The following is a 10,623-nucleotide window of genomic DNA, read 5'->3' as shown; positions in this document are numbered from 1 at the left end:
AGGTGGGAAGATGAGGAAGAAGGCAAGAGGGGGAGAGGGAGGTATGGGTGGCAATGGTGGGAAGAGGTGAACTGATAGCGCATGCTCCCATTGGTACTCCGAGTGGAAGCCCCCTCCCGCCTCCTGTCATCCTGGGGGTGAGGCTGGGTGGGCTGAGGGTCGATGGGGGGAAGTTGGGCCTTGTCACTCCCTCCGGGTTACAAGCAGATGCTTTGTATTTTAACTGCACAGGCCTCAAGTGCACAGGTTCTCTCTCTTCCCCCCCCCACACACATACACACACACACACACACACACACACACACACACACACACCTGCCAGGAGGAAGGGGTCCTGTGGAGGGGTGAGGTCTGGAGAAAATGATAACTGTGCACTTGTTTAAGTTAAACTGCCGAAGCTTCTCCTCTCAGTAAAAATGTTTGATCTATGGCACTGTCAATTTCAAGTGTTTAAAGAGAAGCAAAAGCATAGGTTTTAAGCTGCTTTGCCTAGCGCCCATTCATCATGCATCAGGGGTTTTAAAGTTTCATGCTTGCTGTGGTTTAACATCTCAACTCTCTGACACAAGAATCTGGATCAAGGAAATAACTCTGCATTCAGAGGTTTAGGCTAAAGAAAAGGGATCATGGTGAAATTTAAATGCAGAGAATACTTATCTCGGTTGTGCAAAGTGAGGGTGGTCTATTTTCTGAGGGGCCAGTTGTGGGTTAATAATTATAAATAGAATTCAAAGGCACTTTTAACTGAAATGACTGAACAATGCCACTGATTCCCTCAGGGAGGTGCGGGGCGGGGGGGGGGGGCATGTAAAGATACTCAACAAAACCTGCAAGCATACCATCTCCATCCCAATAATAAATCATTGTTCAGTTACAAGCATTATGTGTTTTCACCAAAACCAATCAAAAACATCCTTTCTTTTTTTTGAAGGCAATGTTTTGCCTAGCCCCTTAATTTCTTTAGATTTCTGAGTGCATAAAAATGGACCCAAACAATCTTCGAGTGAAGAACCGAGAGCTGGCTTCGGCAGTTAAGTGCTCCGTAAAACTGCTGTGCTTGGGAGCATCACTTTTGCTGGGAAAGCCTTTGCTCTCTGTGTGGAAGCGGGTAATGGGAGCGTCTAACAGGCCATAAATGCCTAAGTGCTTTGTTTCACAGGCATTTTCAGTAAAGGTCAGAATAAATTCATCTTCCCTTAATGCAGTATTTATGTTTGTGCACGCTTTGGAATAAAATCACCATTAAAAATCCTCACGAAAGAACAGATAGGAAAATGGGAGCTGTGTCTTTGGTTCGGCTTTTCGTGGATGGAAATGTCAGGTAGAGATGTAAAATAACTAGTCATCTACTTAGGGCTGAGTCTCAACAATGCACAGGTACTATTTTACTACTGTGTGAGATTAATTAAATGCGTACCTTTTAATTTTCATTGAAATATTCTAAAAAAGAGCTCAAGAGAGATGACCTTGGTGCTCATGCTGAGCAAATGAGGGCAATGATGCTCCTTGCCCAATTCACGGAGTACTGTCGGCTGTCGGCTCTAAGTCTCCTACCGTGGATTCCGGCTAAGGGCATTATCTTTAGTGGCACATTCCTGACAAATTGTTGAAGATATAAAAAGAACAACATTAAAAGGAACAAGGCATCCACATGTCTTTGAACCTTGTTCACGTGAACAGTGGACACTTCGAGTCTACCCTTTTTCAAAAAGTTCATTATCTTCCTCATTTTAACAACACATCATGTCAAACTTGGGGGATATAGACATTAGCCTTAAGAAATCAGAAGCATTGCTGACATACTGAGGAACACAAAGGAATATTCAACTGAGGATGTTTCACTTGTCGAACCAACACGGAGTGCTGTTTTTCCTGTGTGTGTGAGTAGGCACCTGTGTGTGCGCACGTGTGTTATTTCTTCTGTTCTGGGTTTGAACCCAGGGCCTGCCATGCTACCCAAGCATTCTGCCATTGAAGCACAATTCTGGCTCTTATGTTTGCTTATTTTTTAAAGTCATCAGAATATTTTTGCTACTCTAAACCCATTCACTGTTTATATATAAGCCTCTAGTTCTGGGGTTATGTTTATTATGAACATAATGATCTCCATTGCAAAAGCTTTTACAAAGTATGTATGCTCTCAACTGCTAAGTGCTTTTGTTACCAGTAGGTAACTGTCTTAGTTACCATTCTACTGCCATGATGAGACATCTTGACCAAGGCAACTCTTATAAAAGAAAGTAATTTTGGGGTTGCTTATAGCTTCAGAAGTTTAGTCCATTATCATTATGGTGGCACATAGTAGCTGTGAGCTACATCCTGACTCCCACCCCAAGAGGAAGAACTGGGCCTACCATGGGTTTTTAAAACCTCAAATCCCACCTCCAGTGATATACTTCCTCCAACAAGGCCACACCTACTCCAAAAAGCAACACTTCCTAATCTTCTCAAATAGTGCCACTCCCTGGTGACTAAGCATTCAAATATATGAGCCCATGGGGGCCATTCTTATTCAAGCCACCACTTCTACTTAACCAATGTATTCCATGGTAAAAATGTATATGAAGCCAAATATGGGGGAGGGACGCTACAACTCCCACTTAAATTCCTTCAGATCAAAATGAAATTATTGTTTTCTTTCTTCCCAGGAAAGAGATGTTGCTATGTCATCCTACACAGTTCAGGGCCAACTGGTAAGTTTTAGAGCTGGAAATACAATAGTTTCCCAAATACTGGATTTGATTACATCCACAGGCAAGAAAGAGGGTGTCAGGCTCATATAACTGGAGATGGTTCCTTCCCTGCCCAGTTGCAGACCATGGTCCAGCATGGCTCTGAGTTCCCTGGAAAGAGTCAAATCCCTGCAATTTGTGGGCTTGTCTTCAGGAGGTTACAGAATGCAGAACTGCAACAATCCTACCACTTGGGTCCTTATTTTGGTCTGATTACTTGATTATCCTGGCATAGGATAGTGTAAGAGCTCCTAGAGCTATGAATAGGACCACATGGGAGCACCCAGAATACTAAATATGAGATTATTCCCTATGGCTTTCCCCAGATGTTGCTGGTTGTAGGCCTAAAGAATAATAAACAAAAGGAATCTAGTTACTGTTTATTTTAAATTTTTAGTTATTTTTATTATTTTTTTTTGTTTTGTGGGACTGGCGAGAGTAATTTTTAACATTTTTCACTTTCTGCTGTTTTGTTTACTATTACCTTGACCATAAGCCTTATGTCCAATACAATGCTTCTCTCCCCACTGAAATCCAGCGTATTGTCGGAAATAGAATGTCTGCTGCTACTACCCATCGACTATCCCTGATAACTGTACAGTCTATGGCCATGGCGCCCTGATTATGCCTGATTTAGAAGCTAAGCAGAGCTGGCAGTGGTGGCACACGCCTTTTATCCCAGCATCCAGGAGGCAGAGATAGGCAGATCTCTGAGTTCAAGACCAACGTGGTGAACAGAGAGAGTTCCAGGACAGCCGGGGCTACCCAGAGAAACGCTGTCTTGAAAAAGCCAAATTAAAAAGAAAAAAAAAAAAGATGCTAAGCATAGTCAAGGCTGGTTAGTGCTTTGATGAGAGACAGGAACAGACAGTGTCCTCATAACTAACATTACAGGACTCTCTTATGATTCAGCTCAAATTAGCATTATGATTATATAAATATAATTGCACACATTAGTAAAGTATAACTAGCTATTAGTAAGGCACAGAATAAAAAAAAACGACATTGTACTAAGCTTAAATTGTTAAAATTGTTGACATGGGAACCTTTCTGAAAAATTAAGAAAAAGGTAAGTATTCAAATACTTTATCAGGACTGGAACAGTCATGTGACAGATATATGACTTAGATCGCCACACAAAATTTTATATAAGAGGACCTAAAGGACACGTTTATGTGTGTGGACACATCAATCAGACTACATGGTAAGAGTATGGAATGGGCCTGGCTGGCCACGCCCATCTACCTGCCTAAGTAAGATGGTCTTAGGCTGACAGGCATCGAAAAACAAACCTAAATTTTCTAGAGTACTTTCGGTTATGTATGGTAGATTGAACACATGTATTTGCCTCAGATTTTCAGTGAATCTCTTCTAAAATGGTTTAAAAAGAAGAAAAGTCCCAAACGGAGCAGGCAAGGAGGAGAAAATCATCCAATATTTGGAAGGTAGGATGTACAAGTCCAACGTAAAAATTTAACAGAACACCCACCTCCACTCCCCAATTGAGAAGAGACCAAAGTCTGCGGAAGCTTGGATTGTGTAACAATGTTACACAGTCTTGGGATCCTGCAGTTTGGAGGCAACCTTTAAGGAAGCAGTTTGAGGAGCTTGTGAGCAGCAGCCAGGTGAGGATCTTTTAAGAGTAAGTTAGTCTGTTGGTTAGTTTTGTTAATTAGACAGAAGCTAAGGTCACCTGGGGAAAGGGAGCTTTGGTTGAGAAAATGTCTGTATCCGGTTGGTGGTAGGCAAGTCTGTGAGCATTTTCTTGATGAATGTTGATGTGAGAGAGCCCAGACACTGTGGGAGGAGCCACTTCTGAGCCATACTCCTGCCAGATGTAGGAAAGGTAGCCTGGGAGCAAGCCAGGAAACAGTGTTCCTCCACGGTTTCTGCTCCAGTTCCTGCCTCCAGGTTCCTGTCCTATTTGAATTCCTGCCTTAGCTTCTCTCAGTGATGGACCGTGATCTGGATCGGAAGGCAAGCCTTCCCTCTCCAAGGTGCTTTTGGTTATGGCGTTTACCGTAGCAATAGAGAGCAAACTGAAAGTTAGCTTCCCCCATCCCTTGCTTGCTGGGAGTACACTAAAGAGTTTCCCCAGGAAGGTGTTGAACAAGAACGGATTGGGTTTTTCCCCGTTAAAGTAAGGTTGAGACAGAGCTGAACCAACGAGGGGAATGAACCGAAAACCTTCCTAGTAAATGGTGAGTGGAAGCCCTCTTCCCTTATTTGCTCTCAGCAACTGGAGGATTTGTCACTCATAACACTTGCTAGAGGATAATGACCTTGGAGGTCCCCAAATCACAATAGCGGGCTTCTGTTCTGTGAAGCCCGACAATCAGGATGCTCCACGTACACACAGAGCTTCAGATCATCTGTGCAGTGCTTTGCTAGTTAGTCATTACTGCTTCACTCTGGGGAGGGGTGGGGGGGTGAGGACTGGTGACTGAACCTAGAGCCTTCTGCCTGCTATGCAGCCACTACACTCGATCTTCAGGCTGTTTGCTGCTTTTGTTGTTGTTGTTTTAACGTTTATTTTGAGACAGGGTCTCATCAAGTTGCCCAGCTGACATTGAACTTACTCTGTAGTACAAACGGCCCCTGAATTCATAATTATGTAGGACTGTAGTCATAATTACAGTCCTTCCTTACTAGGCCTGGCTACTTCTTTGTTTCTAAATGGGGTTTGATAACCAATGTCTGTCAGACGTTTGAGAGAAGTTCTAATGGAAAACACAGAGGTTGGAAGGAATAAAGAAGGAATCCAGAACAGGTCAGAGAACAAGAGACTTCAAACAAACCAACTATGGTTAGCAGGAGACTTGGAACAAGGTAGAAGCCATGGCACAACATGGAAAGTGGTGAAAGAGAGCATCCTTAGAGCAAGAAAACGCCAGGGACTCAGAGAGCAGAAGCAGAACTAGAGTCAACAGGAAGGCTGGGGTGACGGACGGCTAGCGAGTCTCTAAGGAAACAGACTTTTCAGGAGGAGGAAACAAGAAGGACTGCTAATAGGAATTCTAGTAGAAAACAGACACCACCAGAAGAAGAAAGGGGTAGAACAAATCATGGAGAAAACGTCCGACAGCAGAAGGATACACGCTGCAGACAGAAACTGGAATCTAAAGTTTAAAAGACGCTAACTGAGCATGTCAGCTCTGCAAGATCTGCCAGAGGTCTGAACCAGGTGACTGCCAGTGGCTTTTAGTGGTCCTGCACAGCAACTTTATATTCTACGCAATTACAGGAATCATACTGATAGGAATCCAATTTTAATTAAAATATTAACAATTACATTTGCTCATAAGAAGGTAACATGGGTCCAGTATTAGTAGTGGGAAGCAAACGCTTGAGACTGTCTTGAGCCTATAACATGGCACATCTGGATCTCATCTCTAGGTCATTACTCATGTCTCCTTCATGCCAAGATCTTGCACTTCTGCCTGAGTGTCAGATCTGGCACTCTTTCCCAAGAACATGATCCGGGGTGTAATTCTTAAGACCTGAGTTGGGGTCCATTTCGCCTCTGGGTAACCCGAGTTGGGGTCTACTTTGCCTCTGGGTAACTAATCGCTGGATCTGAAGTCACAATTTGGTGGTACAAAAACGAAATCTGGCCCACAGACTTATTTTATTAAGCTTATGCAGTATTTTGAAACACTTGAATTTGTAGAATATGATTACTTTTCTTCAGGCTAGGAAGATCTGGCAACTCACATTCTTTCCCAGTGAAAGCTCATTGGCACCAACAGAATATGTATTGTCAGACAGCCACTGGCTCTTCTGTTCTCCCTCACTGTCTATTACCTGAAGAGTCCCAGTAGGCATTTGAGTTTCCTCTCTGTCTATTCAGTAGGCATTTGAGTTTGACAGTATGGTTTAGATGATTGTGTAGGTCTCTTATGAGCATAACAGATCATCTGTTTGAGTATAGACCTTTGAATATAGCCATGATTGTGTAGAGAGATCAGTTTGTCTGAGCAACTGCTGTCCTAGAATATCCCCATCTCTTACTGATTCTCTGTGAGAAGAGTCGTATCCAGCAGACCATCATGATCCAGCTGTGAGCACTGACCTGACTCCTAAGGGTGGGACATTTGTTCCCAAGCTAGACAAAGGGGACATAAAGACAAGTAAGATGGAGTCCTTTTTTTTTTTTTTTTTTTTTTTTGAGACAGGGTTTCTCTGTATAGCCTTGGCTGTCCTGGAACTCACTGGAACTCAGAAATCTGCCTGCCTCTGCCTCCCAAGTGCTGGGATTAAAGGCATGTGCCAGTGCCCGGCAAGATAGAGTCTTTAACTTCAAGGAATTCACCAGCAATGAAGAACTTGTGAAAATACTTGCAAAATTCTGATATTTGTCAGAGGAACTCAGTGGAGTCGAATCAGTGGAGGAAATCAATGGCATGGTGGAGTCTCAAAGGATGGAGCATTTCATGGGAGAGATAGCAGGAGTTTTCATAGAAGCAGCTGGTTTCTGGACTACATCAGATAGACAAAGGGTAGCCCAAGGTCTGTGCTTGGGCCTATGCTAGCCCACCATTCCTAGTGGTGTATATATTTCATCTAGCTTCTCATTTCACTGATTTATGAGCAGGCAATGAGTCCCAGTGGCTGCCTCCTGCCACTACAGACCTGCATGACTTTATCTTCTCAACCCACAAGCTAAAGTAAGTCCTTTCTCCCTTTACTTGCTTTGCCAGGTAATTGGTCACAGGAACTATATGAAATATAGTGACACCAGATCCTAAAGAAGAAAGCTGATTAGGGTGCCAACATTGAGTGTTAAAAGGAGCTCCAATCGTGGGCCACCAGGAATGAACAGATTTGTTGATAAATTGCAATCAATTAATAATAATTTTTTAAAAAGCACAGGGACTAGAGATGACTTCTTAGAGGGTTTAGGGCATCAGAAGTGCAGCTTTGCTTTGTATTGGATGCTCTCAGGAAATGGAAAGTTTTGATTTGATATCTTGACAAATCCTATTTAGAAAAGAAGAATGAAATCAGAAACTTCCTGGCTAAGTTGGGAAACATGGGGACACATTTGTGCTTGACAATGTTCTTGTTCTCCTTTGAGTATACACATGATTGTGTAGAGAGCTCAGTTTGTCTGAGCAACCGTTGTCCTAGAATGTCCCCATCTCTGGATGATCCTCTGTTGGAGGATTCACGTCCAGCAGAACATCATGTCCTATCTGTGAGTGCAGGCCCAGCTCCTGAGGACGGGACCCTTGTTCTCATCTGTTATTATCTTTGAAAGCTCCAGACCCTGGTAAAAGCCTGATATCAACCCCGCCAACTCCACTTGATTGAAATGCAGTTCTAGCAGGACTCATTTGCCCAGACCTTGTGGGCTGTGTGTAAAGTGTCTTGGTCCGCCCTGGCCCTGGCCCTGGCCTGAGGTCATACAGCTAAACCTGTCCAGATCTTTCCTGTTGTTTCTGTGGGGACACATAGTTCCTCTCCCTATTAGTTCCCTTAAAAGCATTTTCATTAAGAAACATTCACATTTCATATTACTTTATGGCATCAAGGCCCTTAGGCCTGGAAATGACCAAATAGTCTTCCTGCTTCTAATTTCTCCAGAGTCCAGTCCATCTTCTCTGAATCCACCAGAATCATTGTCCTAAGTCTGATTCATGTGTTCCACTAGTCCCCGCCCTCTTCCTCTTAGAGGCAGAGGGAACATCTTATCATAACACCAAGGGTCCTCAACAACCAGCCCCAGCCAGCCCCTGGTCCCATCTACCCCTAGTCTTCTCTCCCTCCCACACACTTGGGGTCTTCCTGGGCTGGGGGCCAGAGGTGTCATCTTTCTTCTGCTTTGCTCAGAATGTATGGTAGAAGCAGTTTTAGTAACTCCCTCTCTCTCGGAGCACTTATTTCCCAATATCTATAGGATTATCTATGTCTTCTTAGGCTGTGACAGTGATCTGTTTTGTTTTGTTTTAGAATGAAAATACTACATCCTGGCATTTTTAGATGGAATGGCTGCAGAAAAAATTATAAAGGGAAGCCTGTTGTGGCTTAGATGTGAAATGCTCCTCTACAGGCTGAAGCATTTGGTCCCCAGCTGATGACATTATGCTGAGAAGTTGCAGATTCTTTGGAAGGAAGCCATTTGTTGAGCAGCAGACCTTGAGTTATACAGCACAGCCCCATTTCCCATCCCCTTTGCTTCTTATTTCAGTGAGATGCGAGCCGGCTATGAGTCCCAGTGGCTGCCATGAACCAGCTTGCCCACCATGCCTTCCCACCATAATGGGCTTCATCTTCTCAACCCACCAGCCAAAGCGAGTCCTTTCTCCCCTTCCTTGCTTTGTCAAGTATTTGGTCACAGGGACTAGAAAAGCAATTCGTATCAATCCGTTATGGAGAGCATCTCCCTACCTCGTTCTGGTAGCCCTGTGTCCAAGGGTGGATACCACTCTCTCCCAAAGCAGTCTGTCACAGTTTTCAACAGTTTTGCTAGAAGGTTCCTCCTTATATCAGACTTCCACATGCAGTTCCTTTTGAGCATTAGCGGTCAGCGCATATGTCCTTCCTGACTTAGCTTTTTATAAGAAAGCGTTTGGCCTTTGCCTGTCCTGCACATCCCTCTGGAGACACTCTGGTTTGTATACACTCTTCTTGGAGCATGGAACCCTGAGTGGGAGACCAGTTTTAGATATGGGTTGAGTAGTTCAGAGTAAAGGAGGGCCCGCAGCTCCCTCGCCCTAGCCTAAAACCCTATTAGATTATTTGGCCCCGCTGCCACTGAGCTTGTAGTCGATTCAGACGCTGGGTCTTCAGGGATTTTTTACCTGTTTTGTAAATGCTGCCACTGGCTTGTGCTTATCTCATCTGAACTCGCACAATTGATTTTCTGGACCCCTGGGTAGAAGCTTGCATTCATTCTGGTTATACTTGGTCTTGTGTTTAGCTCATTTCCTTACCCTTGGCGAGGACTTGTTGAGCCCCAGCTCTCTCCCCGATTAGCATCATCTGCAGTTTTGATGACTATATGTTCTGTTCCATCTTTCAGATTTCTATAAATGCCAAACAGGAATAGGTTAAGGTTGGATTTTTTCCCCTCCTTCCCCGCCTTTCTCTTTCTCTCTTATGGTTTCCCTGTTAGCTGGGCCTAAAAAGTTGAGAGGCATCTCTCTAGGGCCTGATGCCTTCCATGATCATAAGCACCCATACCAGCATACCCTTGAAAGATAGTCATTCAGTTGGTTAAGAAACCAACAAATGGTCCTGGCACTGTAGTCCTCCCCCTCTTGGCAGCTCTATAGAATGTAATAAAAGGCAAGCATATCCTAACTTCAAATTTATTAGGTTCATCCTATTCTGGAAGCCAGTTTCCTCTTCTAGGGACCCGTAGTTTGTCTTCTTACTTTTGTTCTCAAGTCCTCTTTGAAAAGACAAAGCCTTCTTTTTACAGCTCTAATGATACTTAAACATTTCTTTCCAAAAGCACAGACCATATCTGGAATCTGCAGTAGATCACACATAGCTCTATAGTCAACATGAAGTTTTAATTTTGTTTCTACAAAGAAAGCCAATTTTAGCTTGAAATGCTATACATCTAAGTTGCCTCATGGGGAGCCCATTAGGGCAGATTGAAGACACTGATTGTGCTTAGCAAAAAATCCAGACTCCTCGGCCCCCACCTGGGATTCCATTGATATTGTACTTTATCGTCTCCCCCTAACATGTTATGATCCAGAACTTTGAAGAGGTTCCTGAGCTCTTGGGTAACAAGACTGGTCTGGGTTAGGACTCAGAACTCAGACCTGAAACCTGTAAGCCTAGTCCATGATCCCAAACAACTTTCCTCACGGTAGAATATATCCAGGATATTTAAAATCTGGGCCTGAAGCTCATATTTGAAACAAACCCTACATCA

General features: G+C 43.6%; 1 long non-coding RNA gene across 1 annotated transcript in view; it reads left to right on the top strand.

Annotated features, from left to right (window-relative positions):
- LOC116083423 overlaps positions 1-10,034 on the top strand; it is a 10,819-nt gene extending 785 nt beyond the window's left edge. The window contains exons 2-3 of the long non-coding RNA XR_004115705.1: positions 2,649-2,693; positions 8,685-10,034. This is a non-coding gene — a long non-coding RNA (uncharacterized LOC116083423). The remainder of the gene's footprint in view (positions 1-2,648; positions 2,694-8,684) is intronic.
- The last annotated feature ends 589 nt before the right edge of the window (positions 10,035-10,623 follow it).

This window comes from Mastomys coucha, unplaced genomic scaffold (assembly GCF_008632895.1).
Source record: "Mastomys coucha isolate ucsf_1 unplaced genomic scaffold, UCSF_Mcou_1 pScaffold8, whole genome shotgun sequence".
Taxonomy (NCBI): Eukaryota; Metazoa; Chordata; class Mammalia; order Rodentia; family Muridae; genus Mastomys; species Mastomys coucha.
Note: the sequence above shows the minus strand (reverse complement) of the source record. Positions and strands in the feature narration are given on the sequence as shown.